The sequence below is a fragment of the Colius striatus genome, chromosome 3 (genome assembly GCF_028858725.1).
Source record: "Colius striatus isolate bColStr4 chromosome 3, bColStr4.1.hap1, whole genome shotgun sequence".
Lineage (NCBI taxonomy): Eukaryota > Metazoa > Chordata > Aves > Coliiformes > Coliidae > Colius > Colius striatus.
In genome coordinates, this window is record NC_084761.1 from 31,520,039 (window position 1) to 31,541,262 (window position 21,224).

Consider the following 21,224-nt stretch of genomic DNA (forward strand, 5'->3'; position numbering starts at 1 on the left):
ATTTCTCTTTTACAGTTTGGGTTTCTGGATGTAAAACTTCACCAAAGGCAGTGACATAAAGGCAACAATCTCAAGCTCTTTATGTAGGTTTTAATTACATTTTAAAGTAAAGAGGACAAAGCATTATGAGGAAATATTGCCTACGGCAAGGCTTTCAAAGTTTTTGGCTTGCAAAATAAAATTTCTCCTTCACCTAGTAAGCTATTTTGTCCAGAAGGAAAACAGTATTGACCTTTAAGTGTGTTTATAAACTGATTATGTATGAAGGTGGTATGGAGAACCCTTTTATTTTCAATGAGCAAGTTACAATGTTGGATAAAGCCATACTTTTGTGCAGGATTAAAGAGCTGTATTTTGTATCTGGAAAAAAAAAGCTTATCAAACATATTGAAAATCCCTAAAATATTGTTCAGCATGAAGAACTGGAGGAAGAAGACTATGATAGACTTTATCTATACCATATATATATCTTTTATATGCAAAGTAGGACAGATGAGAGGATTCCAAAGAGCATTTACATACAGGAGTGGTGCAATGTAACAATCATTCACCTGACAAGTAAATCACTTTAAAAACTAGCTATAATCCAGCATAGGTATCATTTAAGCACCAAGGAAAAGATTTGTTATTGTTTCTTTGGGTTTCACTCATATAAATCTCAGAAGTCTTTTGCTATCTATAACCAATTCTCATAAATCATCTCCTGCAGAGGGAAGTAAACCCATTCTCCAAAGCAGGAAAACTTCCCAGGTTTCTTTGCCTTTGGATAGCATAGCTTTTAAAGACTATTTACTTAAACTCATTCCCTATATTCCCTTCTTCCCCAGTAGGCAACTTCTCAGAAGAATTTTAATGACTTCATTGGTCTCACCCTTGATTCTAGAGAAACTCAGTTACAGAGTGTTTATCCAGCCATTAAAACATACAGACCACACTCCAGTCTCTGCCTGCACTCTAGCCCAACTTCTAAAAGGCTTCAAATGCTTTCCATTTTGAAGCAAAGCCCAAATATTGTGGTATATCTTCAAGAAAATCTCTTAATTAAAGCTTGGGAAGCACATAGTTCCCAGAAGACCGCAAAGACATTGCAAGATCTAAATCAAGTTTAGACAAAAGAGAAATTGCTAAAATTGTTCAAAATTAAAATTCAAAAGATAGTTGAAGAAGAGAAACCATATGAGCTCAGTTTTCACAAAGAACAATTTTGCTTCCTTGGATGTATTTCTTTTTATGAATATGCTCACATAGTACAGTATACTTTCAAAGATTTCAACAGAGTACAAACATCATTTTACTTATCCTTGAACACTCTGCTCAAGTGTGTAAATTACTCAGGTTAAGACAACATATCAGAAGTTCTTATTTTGTTAAGAGAGGAAGGTTTCAAAAACTTTAGGAAAAAAAAATGGATTAAATAAGACTTTTATTTCTCTTTACCAGTGAAAAAAACAGTCTATTCTGAAATTGGATAAATGACTTCTGAAACTGAATAAATTCAGCACTTGTAAAATAAGTGAGAAGTCCCTTATATTAACTGAATAAAACCAGTTTAATACTGAGGATTCATATATATCCTTTTTCTTTGTATATGGCTTACAGACAGTACAATTCAATACAGAACTTCATTACAGTTAAATGGCAAAATAAATCTTGCTTACAAGAGTTTGTTTAAACTCCATTCTGAGTCATATATTGAGAAACATTAAGTACTTCCATGAAAGATTACTGTGCAGTAAGTATTCATCCTGAAACATAAATTCTACAAATTATTTTTAGATGTGCTAAGATGTAGCTCATTCAGCAAAGAATGAGCAGTTTGAATAATGAAAAGGAGGAATGTAAAAAAAAAAAACCCAAAAACCGAGCCTTGCAAATTTGCAAATGATGTAATCACTGTGAATCTACCAGGTCCTGTCTGTTCATAGTCCTGATTCTCTTATCAAAATTATATCCTTGAAACAACACTTGTGAGTTTGAGGAGAGGAAAGGGCATCTCCATAGTGGCTACTAGGACAATGCTATTATATAGAGAATAAGGAACTTTTACTAGGTATTATGGAGATAAAGGTATAACAATCAAACCCAAATATCTTGTAACATGATGCATAAAGAAGTAAGCTGCAACATCACTGGAGTTTTATCAGAGTTCTCCAGACTGCAATTCACTCCAAAGGAAGTATCATTTGCAATCACGGAGCAAGTCACCACCTGAAGGCAAGGAAGGTAGGTAGCCTGACAGGGGTAATCATCAGTCCTGGGTTTGGCTGGGAAAGTGATTATTTTCTTCATAGCAGGTCTTATGTCAATATGTGTTGGATTTGTAAACAAAATGGTGTTGATAACACACTGATGTTTTTGATATTGCTGAGCAGTATTTGCATCAAGGTCTTCTCCTCATGCTGCCACACCAGCATCTGTCTGGGTGGGCAGAAGCTGGGAGGAGACACAGCTGGGACAGATGACCCCAACTGACCAAAGATGGCATGGTCAGCAGTAAAAGCTGAGGTGGGAGAAGGAAAGGGGAATGTTTGAATTACAGATTCTGTGTTCCCAAGTAAACCTTGTGTGTGACGGAGCCCTACTTCCCTAGAGGTGGCTAAATTGCCTATGGGAAGTAGTGAATTAATTCCTTACTTTGCTTTCCTTGCATGTGTAGCTTTTGCTTTACCTGATGAACTGTCTTTATCTTGACCTTTTTGCCCTTACTATTCTCTCCCCCATCCTACTGTGGGAAGACAGTGTGAGAGCAGCTGCACAGGGCTTAGTTCCCTACTGGTGTCAAACCACATTATCTGTGGTCTGATAATGGTTTTAACAAAAGGCTAAAACAAATACAGTCCTCTCAGGGCATCTTTTCTGACGTGTTTCAAAAAGTAAACCTCTTCTACAATTTTTATCAATATGTGTCATTACAGTATCTAACCCAGAGCAACATGAACACCTCAATAAGACACATCTGAGGAGAGTGTAAAACACACAACAGAGACACACTGATTACAAAGCTCAAGGAGAAGGGAACAACAACAAAAAGTAACTGTGATAATAGTATGACCAATGACCCTAGAATTAGCTCATATTGTACCAGGCTCTATACAAACTTTGCAGAAGAATTTTCCTATGTCTTTTTAAATTGTCAAATGATGAAAAGAAGACAGACATGGGGCAAGAAGTAACTAGATATTATAATTACACAGAGGCACAGAATGTTTTCATTATGCTAGTCATGAAAGCCAAGTATACAGATCAGTGTGGTAGTTTCTAACTACTGAAAATGAAAAGAATAGAGCCTCTCAGAGTATGAACACTACAGGATTGATGTTAACAACTATATTGTGATTGCGAAGTAACAGTGTTTCAGTACCACATCTATTACTTAACCACCTCATATTTTAAAAGTCCTACTAAAAATTAGTTACGGCTTTACATTCCCACTCTCAGCCACAGTATTTGCTGGGTAAAGACAACACTTGCAGATGTGAAGTGTCTACAAAGAAAAAAACCCATCCTTTTCAGACACGAGTAAATCTTAACATTTACAAGACAGCTAAATATACCAAGAAAATAACATTAAAATGCTAAGGCCATCTGAAATCCAGAGGTATGAATGTCTGTGTACACAAACATTTCCAGACACATTTAATTCATTGGCGACTAAGCATGATGCATTTTGATATTATCTGACTTATCCAAGAGCCCAGAATGACTTCAAGGTTAACGTCCCAACAGGGTTTCCGCTTTGCAGTGTCCGCCACTCAGCTGATGCAAGTTCTGAACGTTCATTCTTCCAGTTTGCCGCATGGCTCGGTGCTCTGCACACAATTACCTCACTGTTCAGAAGCAGCACAGATCTCAGCTCAACAGGGCTCTACAAAAAATGGAAACTCTTTGGGATATCTACTACTATACGCAGCAACACTAAGACCTTATCTACATTTCTCTTCCTCTAAAGAGGCACAGGGGCAGATCCACTGGCAGATAGTGAAGTTCCTGCAAATGCTCTAATCATGACTAGACATCTCACTGCTCATCCAGTGATCAGTCTAGACACAGGAAAACATCACTAGCCTTTCTATATTTCCAAACAGTTATATGATTGTTGGTGATTTTGTGGTCCTATTCTGTACGACGGTCAACACACAGGAAAGGGAATTAAACCATCAAGGTTTATATGGGAACAGGACAATTGTTGTTTTGTTTTTTTTTTTTTAAGTGGGAAGTAATAATAAAAAAATGTTGAAAATGTTGCAGCACATTCAGTCAAGCTGACTGAGGTAGCATGTATTTTCCATATTCTTTGCTCAGTATGTGCTCATCCTGACAGTAAAGCTCTAAATCAAGGTTGTGTTTAACTACTACTGCAGCATTCATTTCACCATAAACTTACCTCATCAAAGCTTTTTATATTAACAGGAATAAGGCCAGGTCTTATTGATGTAAATCCAGAAAAAGTATCACCAAAACCCGTAGATAGAGCAAGTTTCTGTTTGTGCATGTAAATCACATCTATACTTAATTCTCATTTACTTACATTGATAATTAAAGTCCATACAAAAGGAGAGCCAATTAAAAACTCCTCTAAGGAAGAAAGAGAAACTAGTAAATATATGTAAAATAAATTATATGAGATCATTGCTATAAATGTGCAGTCTCAAGCTAGAGTTAGGATTTAAATGCTCATTGAAATATAGATACAATTTTTTTTTCTGTCTCTTTTGTACTATAAAGGACTTTAAAATAGTATGACAATGGGACTGCAGCTTTGCTCTTGCAGATTTTAAAATATATGAGGAAAAATACATGCATAGTTATTTAAGTCATTCATGGGGGAAGTTATTTGAATTTTCATGTAGTCTGGCAACACATCTGCAAATATTTTGTGTTATTTAGAATACATTTCATGAAAAAATTCCAATTTAAGAGCTGGTATATATTTAAATTTGACTTTTTTTTCCCTTCTAAGTCTGGGTGTATGTGTTTGAGTTAAAATCACGTAAAATGAGAGGATTTAAATGTATTGAGGATGGTATTATCATTACCACTGGTTTCTGTTTCTATAGCAGCTTTTATCCCAGGATTGCAACATATTAATTAAGGCTTCTGTTCAGAAGAGTCTTGTCTCCAGGAAGGCTTTTCAGCACATGCTTAGTGAGAGTCATGCATAGGCTTAAATTTAAGCTCATTTTAATGTGACTTCCTGAAGAGGGATATGGCTTTAGCACATAGGTAAGGGAGTTTTTTCTCTTTACAATTAAATATATTTCATACCATCCCCGAGGTCTTTTCAGCTCATGTAGTCTCTTTAATGGATTTTGCTCTACTGTATTTCAGAAAAATGAAACACAAACAGACTGAGGGACACATTTTCCAATCTGTTCCTTGAGGGACATTTTCTTTTCCAGATCAGCCTGGAATCCTAGGGATTTTTTTGAAAATGCAGACCAAACTGTGTAAAATGGGAAACTCAAACCCAGGCTACTCAGATTTACAGGTTCTTTCACAGAATCACAGAATGGTAGGGGTTGGAAGGGACCTTTAGAGACAATCTAGTCCAACCTTATTTGGCTTTAAAAACACAGAAGTTTAGCTTGTTATAGAAACATTAGATTTCTGGTCATCATTCATGTCAACAAGAATCATTACAATTTACAGCTTCACAAAGTCAATAAACACATAAAAGAATGTAAAAGCAAATTTATCCTCTATTTGATCATTGTTATACATGCTTCAGGAGTTTCCCTGTAGGCAACATTTGAGTTCTGCATAGTGTGGTTTATCCAAGTAACATGTTGAAACCAGACAGAACCAGAAGCTCAGTAGACATAAACCTGATCTCCTCTAGAAGTGTGCAACCACATTAATGGAACAATGAGTCCAAGTTAACTTCCTAAATAGCATCAACACGGCACTTTTGCCATTTCAAGTTGTAACTTGAAAAGTATTGCAAGGGACCATATAAAGAGTTCGAGAGCATGCAAAGAGGATAAGAAATCAGCTTTGCATTAGTTCATGGAAAAGATAAGCACATTTGTCTCAGAGTTCCAGCCACCCTGAGCTATCCTGGTACAAGGACAGCAAGATCATATGACCAAGAGTAGCAGTTAATATATTGCATCCTTGTTGTATATGTGTACATAGTATTTAACATTCTTTCTCTAGAGCACCCAGCCTTGGTCTGGCAAGTGGGCTACATGTCACAAGTTGCATGCTTGATTTTCCTCATTGCCAAGTCCCAGCAGCACCCAGTGGATTCCCTGAGCAAACCCAACTGCAATCGCCAAGCTCAAATAAAATTTTTTTTCTTCTTTACACTATGCCTGGCCAGAGGTAGAAAAGTTAGCAGCATTTTATGTGGTTCAGATGAAGTCTTAAGCAGTACCTGTTGTTTGAGGATCAGCTCGAGAATGATAGATGTTTTACTAAGGTAAACGTTGATATGGTTTTATATTTCTCTCAACTATGTCTTAAACACATCTTTGAAAGTACCACTTAGCAGCACTTCAGTATTGAAGCTCTTGAATTCTTACAAATTTAAGTTTCTTTAGAACTATATGTGAAGAAGATTTCTCAAAGGAAAAACCACTCTGTTGGAAAATTCCTGCTGATCTCACAAATAAGCAATTAAATAACAACTATGGCAGTTATGAGCTTTGAAATAAGTATATTTATACATCCACTTCCAAACACACTGGAAAGCTGGTGAACTTTACTATTTACTCAGAGAATAACAAGCACCATGAGATAAGAATCCTATAAACAGGCTGAAGGAAGGATAGTGTTTTCTGATGAACTCTTCTGACAACTCCTTCCTGCTGTAACACTGGGAGCTCCCAGGCAAGCTCCATGAAGTGCTCACTCAGTGAAACCCCTTATGTATAAGATTGCTGAAAAACACTAGAGGTTTTGTCATTTCAAACTGCAACTTTTCATTGTCCCAGAAACACAAAGGGCCCATGTGAAGCAGAGAGCTAGCAGCACAGCACAATGCTTATTAAGCCAACAGCTGGATTCTGTCCTGATTTCAATTTCTAATTTCAGAGCTTAGCCTCAAGCAATGTGTCATTGCTTGTCTTATGCTGAAGTAACAGAAATGGAGACAAGCACAATAATATAATTTTTGCAGAAAAATCTCATTTCCAAAAGTAGAACGCAAGATACCTTGTCTGGTCCCTGCTAACGCTCTCTGTTTGAAACTCCATCTGCTCTAGATATAATAAAACTCTGAAAAAACAGACTTTCTGTTGAGCTGGCAGGCACATTTCTCCACTCAAAAAGTTTACACGGTCTTAAACACTGAAAGGTACTTGTTCTAAATGTGGCACTCAGGGTACTTGAGGGGTATGATCAATTTGAGCTTATAGTTCTGGTGTGTCTGGTAGTGAGAGGTGAACTAGAGATCAGCACCAATTCTAGTTTGTCACTGACATCTGTTAATTATTACAGATTGAATACTTCTCACTACCTGAGCACACAAGTCTACAGGCTTTCAGAGATGGCGATCTCTCTTCTGAAGATCTCAAACAGCTTTGGGTCTGAAAAGAAATAATAAAAAAAAGAACAGTCTCTCTTTCAATGCACTGAAGGAGGCACCTACTGGGACAAGCTGAAGATGAAGAACTCCCAAAGCCAACTGGAGAGACCTATACAGTGACAAAATTACTGAATCTTGGTTTTGTTGATTTTTGTTTATCTTCTATGTACATAATGTCCTGTTAAGTTCACTGAAGAACAGTCCAAATACATAGGCACCCCAAATTCATATGCTGTCTTTCAACTCATGATATGTTGCAGATAATTTAGCTGGCTACAGAAAGTCAGAAGCTTCTCTGATGTGTTACACCATCTTTTTTTAAGGAAAAACTAATACTGAAATAATTTAAAACATTATTAAAGCAATAGTTAATTAGTACTGACAAATTGGCATTATATGTTATTTCTTATGCCATGATCCATTGCAACACATGTTTAGCATTATAAACTTGAATAGTGGCAAAAGGTGCTTTCTTAAATATTTGTGTTGCTTGATACCAAAAGCAAGAAGCCTGAACTGTTTCCCACCAAGAACATGTAGGAGGAGCTCTTTTGGAACTGCAGTTTCCTCAGAAATACCACATACCATCCCAGAACACTTATTTCAGACACATGGAAGGAGGCAAGGTTGACACAATGAATGAGATCATGCTTTCATTCTCCCCAGTTTGCTCTTTTGCACAGCATTTGCCATCTTGCCAAGACATTTATTTCACTTTTCAGATCATTATTCATAACAAGAAGGTCTATTTTGTTTGTTTGAACAGTCATCAGCATCATTACATAGTACACGTTGATCTCTTTACATTTGTGTTCATATAAGTGTCTTGAGACACTGTGAACTGACAGATGTTGCCCTCAGTGACCAGGAGTTTGTCCTAAACACCACAATAAATATTAGGCCCAATTACAATTCTGCCTATATTTATTTTTTCCAAAATGGTTTAAACTTAGTGAAAGAATGGCATTTTCCTAAGCCAGTCCCAAAGGCCCCTCAGCAGCAGCAAAGCTCTCCACGGAATTGTAGCGGACCACAAACAGAAACATTTTAAGGCTGAATTCAACCCATCCTTTACATAGACAGAAAATGACAAAAAGAATAGAAGTATAGTTCCTTCTTGCCATGCTCTGAACACCATAAGCTTTAAACAGATGAGGGGAAGCAGCATTGTAGCACTACCCTGCACTGTTTTAGGGGCCAGCTTAATCCTGGTACCCCAAAGGGTGTCAGGACCTGTTACGGAGATATCAATTCTGAAGCATGACATCTCTCAGCTGCACATTTCTGAAGGACTGGGGAACGTTCAGGGAAAATATTGCTACAAGTTCATCTTGGATTTATCCTTCTTCTTCCTCCACAAATTTACTCCTTGCCACTGCAGGAAATGTTATCACTAAGCTAAGCAGACCTTTGGTCTGCTGTGATGTGTACATTCTAATATCCAAGTTCGTAACTTCTTTTAGGAAGGATTTTGTTTTCCTGCAGTGAGTTTCCCTCTCTCTTTTTTTGAATAGTGAGCCTCATCAGACCTCTTGTATCAGCTAACATTTTTCTCTCTCCCATCATCTCATATTCATTCTCCAAAGCATTTAAAAATATAGGTATTTAATCTTTCAAATCTGGCTTCTTTATTGCATATAGTTTTTGAAAAGCATCAGCTACTTTCTCCTATTGTTTCTTCTGATATTTTCAACAGAGGCTGCTTCCCTCCAGTGTGCTTTTGAAGCCATGCTAATTACACAGTTATCTTCTGGCATATCTGCACAGATGTGTGGAAAGACCTCCCTAGAAGCCTTAAGGCATACTTGCTCGCTGTTGATATGTCATCTGATTCAGTATATAACAGGTAATTCTGGACTGGAAACCAGGCTAAGAATGGTTTCAGCCAGATGCTGCAGCAGCAGAGAAGCTGCATATTCTTTCCCTAAATCCCTGCAGAAGGGAATGGTAAGACCTTAAACTGCATCAGCTAAGCTCACCCAAGCTTTCGGTCAGAGCTCTCCTTTAGGAAGTGTCCCTCTTAGATCTTCAAAAAGGTTATGTATTTAAAAGAATATGAAACAAAAATGGTTTTGCTATCTAATTTTCAAGGCAGTGAGCAAAAGATTTCTCGTGGGGCTTGAAGAAAATGTCACTGTACAGAGAATTTTTTTTCATAAAAACCTTTCGTGCCCAGATGAAAGTTTACTACTCTTAGTTTGCAGAGGAAGCAAAGGAAAACAAAAATAATGTACACCCTATAACAACCCCAAGACACAACAAGAAAAAAAAAGGGTGAAAAATTACTCACAGCAAGGTTAGAGTAACATAAGAGAAGAATTACAATAATGTAACATAACAGGTGTAAGAAAGCAAAATGAATGGATTAGATAGGGCTGGATCAACATAAGACACTAGCATGACCTGACCTTTAGAGCAAAGGTGCACAAACAGTAAATTACTGTCAAAAGCAGTTTATGATCTACTGCCAGCAGCAGCTAATTTGCTACAGTGGAAACAGAGGGGTGACACAAGATTACAAACGTTGTTTATATGTTGGAGAGGACAATGCAATGCATATTTCTGTGAAGCAGCAATGCTAGCCAAACAGAGTTGGCAGGCAAGGTTTTGGTGCTTTCCTTCTCAGGGTTCAGTGATGTTTCAGTGGCCCAGATGATGTCTAAAACATGTAGGAGAAAGAAAAACAAACCTCAAATTTGCTACACACAGGTATGAATACAACAGCTTGCACTTAGAGGGGTGCAAGGGTAATGACTGTGAAATGATACGGATTAGATGAGGTAACTGATTTTTGCGTGCATAGTGGGGATGGGCAAATTCCCATGGGAATAATAAGTTAAACATGTCCATACTGTATTTTCTATACGTTCAATAAATATAGAGAGAAACTAGAGAGCCTTATGTTGTGCCTGAGAAAAGATAGCTGCCTATGACAATAACTCTTAAAACCATTTTGGGTTGGACAGCGGACGCACTATAAAAGTGCTTGTCCTGTACAGAAAAACAGCAGATGATCCAAGGTCAGCAGACTGGCAAAGTCTTCCTTCAGACATGTCTTCAAGAAGATAATTTTGAAAAAAAAAAAAAAAGCCATTATCTTCTGCAGGGCATGTTAAAAGATTGTGCTGTAACCCAAAGTGTAGAAAGCAAAAAAGACCCCTAAGGAGATCTCAGATAGTATGTATGCTTGAGCTTTATTCATTTGGTCTGATGTCATAAATATATGATCCCTGTAAATGGATATCACTCCCCAGTTGGTCTTTATAGTTGCTCACAAGGTAACACATTGACAGCACTGCTCAGCGTGTACATCAATGCCTTCTGAGATGGATATGGATCATACATAGAAATTATATATTTGCATATGAGAAGGACTCTTACTTAGTCAAAACAATATTTTAAACACCAGGAGACAGACAACATAAATACAGCTTTCCCTGTGTGTTTAACTTTTAACTAAATGAGTTGTGTTTCTCCATCATGAAGCTGCTCCAGTGGCACAATGGAATGCCACTGTGCTTAGCAGAATAAAAATTTATATCTGCAAAGAGCTGACAGGCAAGTCCTCCTGGGAGTCAAGTTAGTCTAAAATAAATTTAGAATTTATCAGATGCCATAGAGTTTGCAGTTTCACTAGCAAGTAAGAAATCTTGAGGTTTTCATGATAGGAAAGTAATTGTAAACCAAATGCAATTATAAAACTATATATTATAGAGCACTGTTAGATACTCTCCAGTTACACATCAACAAAATCTCCATTAAAATATTATTTCATTCTACATTCTTTGGCTTTAAAACTGGTTTTGGCTATAGCAGCTGTAAAATTTCTGTGCTAAATTTAGATGTGAGACTCTAAATGGTGACACCCTATAAATAAACTTAAAAATTTGGTTGTTACTTAATAGAGAAGGAAAAATAGAGACAGAGAAAAAAAAGAACTTGTTTTGGTGAAGTAATCTAATTGACTTCCTCATATAACAGACCAAGACTAACCAATTACCCTTGACACTGAGGCCACCATAATAGTGTGAGAACAAAAGTCTATAAAATCTAACTTCAGCAATTGCAAAAAGCCACTTCTCGGATAGAAATCCATGGTAGTATGAAATCACAGGTACAGGAAATGCCTAATTTGACATAATGTTTTCTATTTTTTTGGCAATAATGGTTAACAAAATTCAACTATATTCTCAATTAGGAGGTATTTCACCACAGTATTTTCAAAGAATGGTACTTTCTGCTTCTGGCTACCATATTTTCCTCTTCATATTTTTCACAGAACTTGAAAATGATCCTACAAGGAGTTATTGACAAGTGATGTTTGTTTGTTACCTAAAGTGGCTAGCAGAAGCATATCCTCCTTACAGCATGAAAGCACATTATACTGATATGCTATGGAGAGCCAGAAGCCAAATGAAAATTTTCTCCCACAACCCATGTATGGAGTCTGACGATGACAATACTTTAATTACAAACCTGAAATTCAGGCTCTGCCGACTAAAAGGCTTCCCAAAGCTCACCAGTGATTCTGAGTTCATTTCTTTTTTCAAGAAGTCACAGAAATCTGAAGAAACTTCTGAGGCTTCTCAGGTTTGACCCCATGCCAAGTGCAGCTTTGAGAGCACAAGTTCTGATTATTTAGGGGTTTAGTCAAAGTTTTGACTCAAATCTCCCAATACTAAGCAAAACTCAGAGAAAATAAGAAGCCTCTTACCACTGTCATATCCCATCATCTCAGCAGTTCACTGTGAATGCTCATTCTGTGACCTCTCTAAAACCACATGATAAACCTCAGAGCAGCTAATTTATGGAAATTTATCTCTGCCTCTGCCTAATGCAGCCACCCAAGATGCTGTGATATTTCTAAATATGTAACAGAGAAGCAAGCAACTAAACTCAAGTCAGAAGCAGAGCCATTGCTGAAGATGCAGGCTTTTCTGTGGATGTTCCTCGTGTGGTAATCAGCAGACAAGAGAACTGGAAATAAGATTTCAAAGTGTGGAGAAATGGGACAAAAATTATGGTAGAGCAGATATACTGCATAGATTCAGGGAAGTGATGCATGTGAAAAAGAACTGCCCTGAGCATGGGTCAGAAGTGGCAAGGGGCAGCCTCTCTGCAAATGACATTAACATCCAGAAAATCACTCCTGACTCACCTTGTGGGGCCCAGGCAAATCTTTCCCTCCAGGGGTGACTGGCTCACAGGAACAGTAAATTTGCTCACTTGAGGTCCTTCTAGGTATTTTTTAAGCTTATCTATTTACCCTACAAAACTAATAAAATTCTTTTCCATGCTAATATTAAGAGATTTTTTTCTTTTACAATAATTTACTTTGAGCTTCCTATAGTCAAAGTAAAAAAAAAAATTAGGCTTGGTTTCAATCTGAAGTTAAGCTCCATGTTCTTTGTACTTCAGAGCTTAGCAGTAGGTTCATATAGCAAAAGCAAGTTTACACAACAGGAAGAAGTGTTATTTAGGCTTTTATTCAGCTCTTAATAAACAAATGGGGAACTTTATCCCTTCAGAGTGCCTGCTGCATGCCTGGATAGTTGTTCAGGTAAGCCAAAAGAGTAAAAGTAAGCTCACCAGAACTACAACCAAAGGCAAAGTTGTTAATACCCTTAATGTGTATAAAGAGTGGAGGAGAGCAGAGACTGTCTCACCGATTTGCTGTACTGGCTTTCTGCTATTAATCATCAGAAATTTAGAACAGATTTTCCTTTATATTCTAGATCTACTTAATGCATGAGAATGAGGCTGAGCACTAGTTACATCCTTCTGACTTTTATGGACAGTCTACACTCCTGACATGGCTTAGTTCAGTACCATATGCCTATCAGAAAGTACATTCAGTTGCCGAAGAGTACTGCTATTTCTAGCTAAAGCTGACCCTTATTCTGCAGTAGCGTCTAAGGTGGCTTTGCCTTACACAGATTAGGAAGTCTTTTGCCTTCTCTCTAGTCTGAAACTCTTAACTGAGCCTATCATAACTGAGAACAAAAATCAATCTCTTTATAAATTATCATGATAAATGACAATAATTATTGAGGTTCATTGCAATTGGATTTGCTGGAGCACATATGCAGTTAAACAGTCCTAAGAGTGAGAATTCCACCATTACTCTCAATGTGAATTTTGTGATTTAATGCCATGAAAAAAACACGGATTATTTTTTCCATTTAGGACATTTGTCACATTGTACATTGTTCCATTAACAACTGAAGAACTACTCTTTCAAGGAATCAGTGGAAAGAAAGAGTTCAGAGATAAAAAAGTTAAAAGAATGAAAAAAGGATATGGTGTCTTTTTAAGGTGAGGGCAACTGTGCTTTTGAGATCAACTTCACCCAGGCCTGTTTCATTCTCCTTTCTAAGACAACTCTAATAGCTCTTTTAGAATTGTGATGACACGTGCATGTGGATAGGAATCTTTCCTGAGCTCCCTGAATGCTCAAAAGCCCAAGAGACTGCATTTTAAGTATTTAACCAGAGCATTTGTCTTCAATGTATATATCACTTTGCAAATTGTCAGTGCAACAGAATATTCATGCCTGCTCATATGAGACCAAAGTTATACTAAACCTGACAGCAGCCGCACTGCCATCACATATGTTCTGAAATAACCTTCGGTCAAAGCCTCAGAACTGCAACTGCGCAGGCTTTCGTGTAACCAGGCCATCATGTATTTTGTTTGTTGTCCAGTACTAAGACTTGCAAACCATGTCTAGGCTTTCCTGCAACACAATTACTTGCTGATATTGTGCCAAGTTCAGACTAATGTTTTTCATGCATCATTAAACATATTCAGAGTGGGGATTCTATAAGAGGTTTCACACTAACTTGGACAGAAATTATTAAGTTTTTCATAAGTGGTCCACTTCTCAGCTTGTGGCTCTGTCCTTATAAACATTTAAAATACAACTAACGCATCAGCTTCCCAGGAAGCGCCATATTAGCTGTTAAGGTCATTCTGAAGATTAACTTGATAAAACAAATGCCTAGTAATGGCCTTCCAAATGAGGTAAAGATCTCATTTTCTGCCTTCCATTAGTATTGTCTGGCTTGTTTCTCCACATTGGCTCATTGTATGTGCATGTATAAATATATCTATAGGATTGTAGATCTGTGGGGTTTTAATAGGCTGTTGCAATTCTCTGTGAGTTATCACTAGGGAACCAAGATGATACTCCAGCCTTATCTAGCCTTTCCTCACCTCAGCATTTTGTACTGCATAAAAGGAAGTAACTCTATAATAAACGTACTTAACTTTTACAGGAGATCTCCATTATAAGAATTTAGCAAAATAGGAAGGCTCTTGGAGAGACATATCATGACAGAAAGAAACCTGAGCGTAAATATGAGGCTATGACATATGTCTTTCCTACAATGACAAAATAAAAGCCAGATTCCCCCCACATAGCAGTCTATAAGGAACTCGCATCTAGAGTGGGCTAGCACGTTGGATCAAAGCGTGGCTCCTGCTCCAATTCAGGCTGCAATCTTCTTGCTGTTTCGAGAGTTTAGAGGAAAAACCTGGGATTGAGGGCATAGACTGGCAAACTTTCACTTCCAAAATCTGTTTCCAAACATATTTTGGATCTTTATCTCCCAATTGTCTCCTAAGCACTTGAATACACTAAACACTGAGAAGCTTGACATTTATGCATGTATCATGGCTTTGTTTTGACTTGTTAATAAAGACAACTACTCAATTTTATTTTCTAGCTCAATGGAAGTTGTTATGCTGAGGAGGGAAAAGGGAGTCTGTTTTTACTTAAGTTTATAGGCCATGAAGATTAACATTTTTTATACTGGTGTAACTGTACCCACATATAGAAGTATTAAAGAAGGTAAATTTCTTTTTTGACCTATGCTGGGATAATAAAAAGTTATGAATCACATTCAGAGGAACTGTGAAGGCAAGATGTCTGGTAATAGGCTGTTTTCCATGGCCGTATTCTTCCTGGAACAAGTTCCCTCTTAATCTTAAATAGCCCAAGTCTAAATGCCAGGGCACATTGCAAGGTGCCTGTATTTGTGCAGAGTGTGGTAGAAGATAAGTATTACACCTGTATGTGAGAGAAGCATTTCAGTTTCTGTCAGAGGGCTGATTTCTGCTTGCTGCTGGGGTAAGCTGCTACTTAATTTCATGGTGAATTGTGTCAGAGCTCTGTTTCTCTTTGCAATATAAATCCCAGTAAATTATCAAACACATATATGTTTGCTTTAAACAACCCATTCTCATTGTCCATTGATGGGAAAAAATCTAACCTACTAAAATTAGTATAATCCACTAAAATCACTTTACCCTGTAGAGGCAGCAGAACATCAACAGCTTATGTAAAGTACCAACCTTTCTCAAATGGTCCAAGTTTCACATGAATTTACTATCTTTATTTTTAACACACGTATCCTCATTGAGCCTTGACCAGTAGAGAATGGATAGAGTGACACCCATTTTAAAATTCTGACACAGACAAGCTATAGGACAAATAAACTGTACCTAATAGGATTTTCAAGAAGTCTTGTATACCTCTTCAGAGGCTTCAAACACTGTGACAATCTGGCTGCTCTCTGCTAAGTCATTCGTTTTGTCCTGCGTGTATTTCACTACTATTGGTGCAGAGGTGGGAAACAAAGTCTAACACAGTTTCCAGATTGCAAGGGTATTTTACACTTTAGAAAAAGGTACTTGGTAAGAAATACCACCTCTACCAAGAAGAAAGTATAAGAAGTCTTTAAGTCATGTATAATACATTGGTAGTTGTTGAAGATTATTAATTCAAAGCAAGTTATTTACCCAAGGAGAGATAGTAGCAGAGAAAGGTATAGTTACTTAGAGATTATAATAAAATCCAATGCATGGCAGTGTCAAAGCTGTAAGAAAACTTAATTTCACTCTTCCTACCACAGGTGGATGTTATAAGGTAGAGAAGATGTTCAAAGTTTCTTCTTACTATGACTGTCTCACTACACAAGCTGGTTTTCACAGTGTCACTTTTCCTATCAACTCAAGAAGTTTGTTTTAAAATCCTCTATTGATCAATTTTCTCCTTGCTCCTTGGCCCAAATTTTCTGATTCCTGACAGTTAAGATATTCCACTGTGGAACACTGGTTTATAAACTTTTACTTAAGTACTTAAAACATGCCACTTTCTGTTAGCCCAGCAGCCTGGACCAAATGTTTCTGGTATTCTGTCACAAATTATTGTTCTTCATCAAATTTTAGAGATAATTTTGAAATGGGGAAACATGAATTACCAGCATAACACAGCTTTAGACAGTCATGTAATACTGCTCTGGTTTGCTATCATTTCCACAGCTCAATTGCTCTCAAGATTGAGTTTGACTTTTTGATCACCAAGCAGCAATATTCTATATTTTATATAGAATAATATTTTATATAGGAAGGCTTCCTGACCCATGGAATTTGTTTTTTTGTGGCTAGAGTTTCAACATCATGGTAATTCTGCTGGTCTAAATAGAGGATACCAGAGTCCCACCCTTCATCATCCTCCTGTTCCCTTTCACAGCCATCCTTTGTTCCTTTTTGCCTGCTCCAGCCCTTGTGCAAATGGAAAGTGAGTACTTCAGGGCTTTTCAGATTGATCAGGGCCTTGAACCCTCTCTCTGTAGTAGCCAGGTAAGCACAGCAGACAGGTTTGGAGATGAAAATGTATCCCCATGTTGAATGGCTTGGAACAAATAGTGCTCAGAGAACAAGTTCAGTTCATGTTAAAATGTTTCAATTCTGAACTAATACTACTTCCTATGACATACACACAAAAAAAAAAAAAATCCAAGAAAAGGACTTAATTCAGCAGGATTTAAACTGAATAGAAAATATGTGACCTGTTAAAATATGACAATCTCTTTCTGAAAGAAAATGTCCCTTCATCCTCTCCATTAGTGTACATAATGTTCATAGACATAGGTACATCTTACATAAATTACTGATGGTCCAAACAACATATGGTTTAGTTTGAATATTTTATTCAGCTCTGTCATGGGATTTAACTTTAAGTGAAGTCTTAATTCCATCTGAAAGGCCCCCAAGACTACTTCCCTAAAAACAAACTGAAATCAAAGAAAGTGTTGGACTGAATCCAGGCAACCCATTATAATTCAGAATTCAAAACGCGATGTCACAAGGAATGATCTAGAGTCACAGGAAAAGACAGAAATAGCACAAGAAAGCTTTTTCTCACACTCTGTCTAGTGTATTTCATTTGTGTGAAAAATTCTAGGGGAAACAATAGACCTCAGACATCTGTGGATTAAAATAACATATGCTATTCAAGAGTATCTCCTTGAACAGTCTCTTGTAGGCTTTGTCTGCATTTAAGAACATTTAACACAATATATCATTACTGTCCTCACTAGAAGTTGTAGGAGTGGACTGATCTGTTGTCAAGTACTCCCTTAAGGTAGGGGATATGAAAGCTCACCTACCCATTAAGCTCTTACTCAGGTTGTAGTAGCAAAGTTCCTTTTGAAAATACCGTATAAACAGGCATCAGATATGAAAGATTTCATCTACATTTCAGCTCTTAGAATCATAGAACCATAGGGGTTGGAATGGACCTCTAGAGATCATCTCGTCCAACTCCCTTACTAAAGCAGGTCCACCTAGATCAGGTCACACCGGAACGCGCTCAGACGGGTTTGAAAACCTCCAGAGAGAGACTCCACCATCTTCCTGAGCAGCCTGTGCCGGGGTTCCCTCACCCTCACAGTAAAGTAGTTTTTCCTTATGTTTAAGAACTTTTTGTGTTTTATCTTATGTCCATTACCCCTTGTCCTGTCAGTTGAGACAATAGAAAAAAGTGCCACCCCATCCTCTTGATGTAGACCTTTAAAATATTTATGTTAATGAGATCCTCCCTTAATCTTCCCTTCTCTGGGGTAAATAGCCCCAGGTCCCACAGCCTTTCCTCTATAGGAACGATGTTAGAGTTTCCCGTTCATCTTGGTAGCTCCCAAGGGAAATTTTCCCTGCCTATATTCTCTAAGAACCTGACCATATTTCTCTCCAAAATGGTTAAGAGAAAAAACAATTTAATATCATGGATTTTACATTCTCTTTGAAAAGTTGCCATTCTGAAGATGCATGGGGGAGAATCCCACATTGTTAAGCTGCCTGATTATCATCTTGTTTGACTGATCTTTCCATATGTGTCTTTACCTAACCTTGCTTTGTCTTGCTTAATGAAAACACTTGCTTTACCAGCTAAGTGCATGCCTAACTTGAAGCACATGAGTCTTGGCATCTGCTCTCATTTCCTCAAGCAATCCATTTGGCTGCTCTGTTACAGTAGTATAAGCAAGTCTTCAGAGAGCCTATGTCTACCCCAATGTGAGGCAAATAATTGATTTCAGCAGGCTGAGGATCTTTTTCTCATCTCAAATACTAATTTTTAAACCTATAATCAAGTACACAAGGGTTATGGTTTTATGCACCAAACAAAGCATCATAAAGCCCAATGTTACAATTAAGTTTCTTCTTCAAGACCTGCCTTGTAAGCGAGATGATAAGGTCTTTTTGATGTAGGTTTTTGTCCCTGCCACTTGTTAGTGGCCTACACTAGATTCTTCTCTTACTCGTATTGCTTAGCAAGAAAAAAAAATATAGGCACCTAATGAAGAGCTCAAAAGGAGATTCAAATCATCTAGACTTCATTTTTAGTTCTGCAAACAGAGGGCCTCAAAGCATTTTAGTTTTGTCATTTATTTTGTATTTGTAAATCCTACTCTGAGTGTAAGGGGATTATAAGAACTGCTGGGAACAAGGGAATAATAATCCTTACCAATATACCCTTTGAAATGCAGACCTTGAGTTCCCTAACGGTAAATCTTTCCAGTGGATTAGTCACAGCGACTCACTGCAAGAACATCATATCTCTGCTACAGTTAAAAGTCTCTTCCAAACATATTTAAAAACATTTACTTCACTTATAAACCAGCCATTTTTCAATTGATGTTGTGCTGCTAGCTGATTACTGAGAAAAGTTATTAAGTTTTCATTTAAAGACATTCAAGGTTAAAAAAGATTTTCTTTTGATTCATTAAGTATCTACAGGCCTTTTCTACATACATTTACACTAGAATAAATACTGAATTGTTTCACTCTTTAAACTGCATTAGAGGAGAACTCCAGAAAGAGTTGATTTGGGGGCTTTTGACTAACTCATAAAAATAAATAGAGAGAAAGTGGGAGAAGATTCTTCAAATGATGACGTGAATCAGATAACTTCATCAAACACTTGATTTAGGTACTGTATTAACAGGCTGAAGAATAGTGTTATAAACAATGTCCTAATTAGAGGCAGAATGTATATTCACTTGGTGTCCTAAAGAACATCCTTAAAGGCAGTGTTCCTTTTAAGACCATATCACAAGTAGTTCCTTCTTTGCCAGTAGTGTTTCAGTTAGCTGTCACCATTGTAAGTGATATTTATTCATTTAACTAAACTGTAAATCTTTTCTTTACCCAGTGATTTTGGTCCAGCATTGATATGAAGTAAAATGTTTACTTGTGAAAAAGAAAATAAGTTCATTCTTTATAGGATTGCATTGAATCACATTAAAGAAGTTGTAAGAAATTCACTACATCTAAAATGCAATTTCGGACCAGGGCTGAGAGGTATCACCTAGCCTTTGCAAATCGCCTAAATCAAGGCTCTTTAAACTTAAAACAGGAGAGGAAGGACTGAAATTCCCTGTCAATTACTTTTTAAAACCGGAGAAAGAGGAACTATCCCACAACTTGTCAAATCAAGTCTGGCTGGAAAAGGAAAAAGATTACTCCCAAATATAGAGAATTCAGGTACATTAACTGCAGTATTGCAAGACAAAAGAGAGAGTTAATCTCAATAATAACATCCATGCTATTTGCATTTGCTCTTATATCAAACTATGTGGCATAAAATGCATTGTTCATCAGCCATGTTATCAAACCAACTTGACAGCAAATTTTAAAAGCACTTTAAGATGCTTTCACTGTGGAGACAATCCAAAGAACATACGCAATCAGAAATATTGAAATATTATAACTATGCATAACTTGTACTACATTTGCTTCTTTTTTTAATTGCATGTTTTATTTTTACAAAAATATCATGTTTCTTCCTTAATATCACCTCTGTTTATTCATATTACCAGTGAGCATGTCACTACTGAGATTTCTAGTTTTGTGAGATCTCTATGCCTCTCTTGCTTTCTCTGTTTCATTATTTTCAAATGAAATGATATTAATATTATCCTTAAAATATTATTCTCAGATGCAGTCTTCACAAACAAGTCCTGCTCTAATACCTTCACGAAATTTATCTTTGAGCAAGGACTTCACGGTAGCAATTTAAGACTCTGAACACTAACTGTGTTTGAATTTCTTCCAATTCAAGTACAGTTGGCTGAGAATTGATTTTCCATTGCAATGTGGTGTTGGCATGCCTGCACTGAATAGAGTAGGCTGCCTGCCAGCCTTACCACTGCCATGCAGGAGTAATCGCAAAATATTATATAGACTTACAAGTTTAGTTCTTTGCAAGTTACTCAAACTTTTTCTTGACTAGAAGCAATATTGTTATTAGGTTGATGTTCCTTCCAGAGGAAACTAAATCATTACAAATTCCTGACTCTAAAAAAGAACTTTAATTGATGCCATTTTGAAGAAACTCTACTACAGACACTTT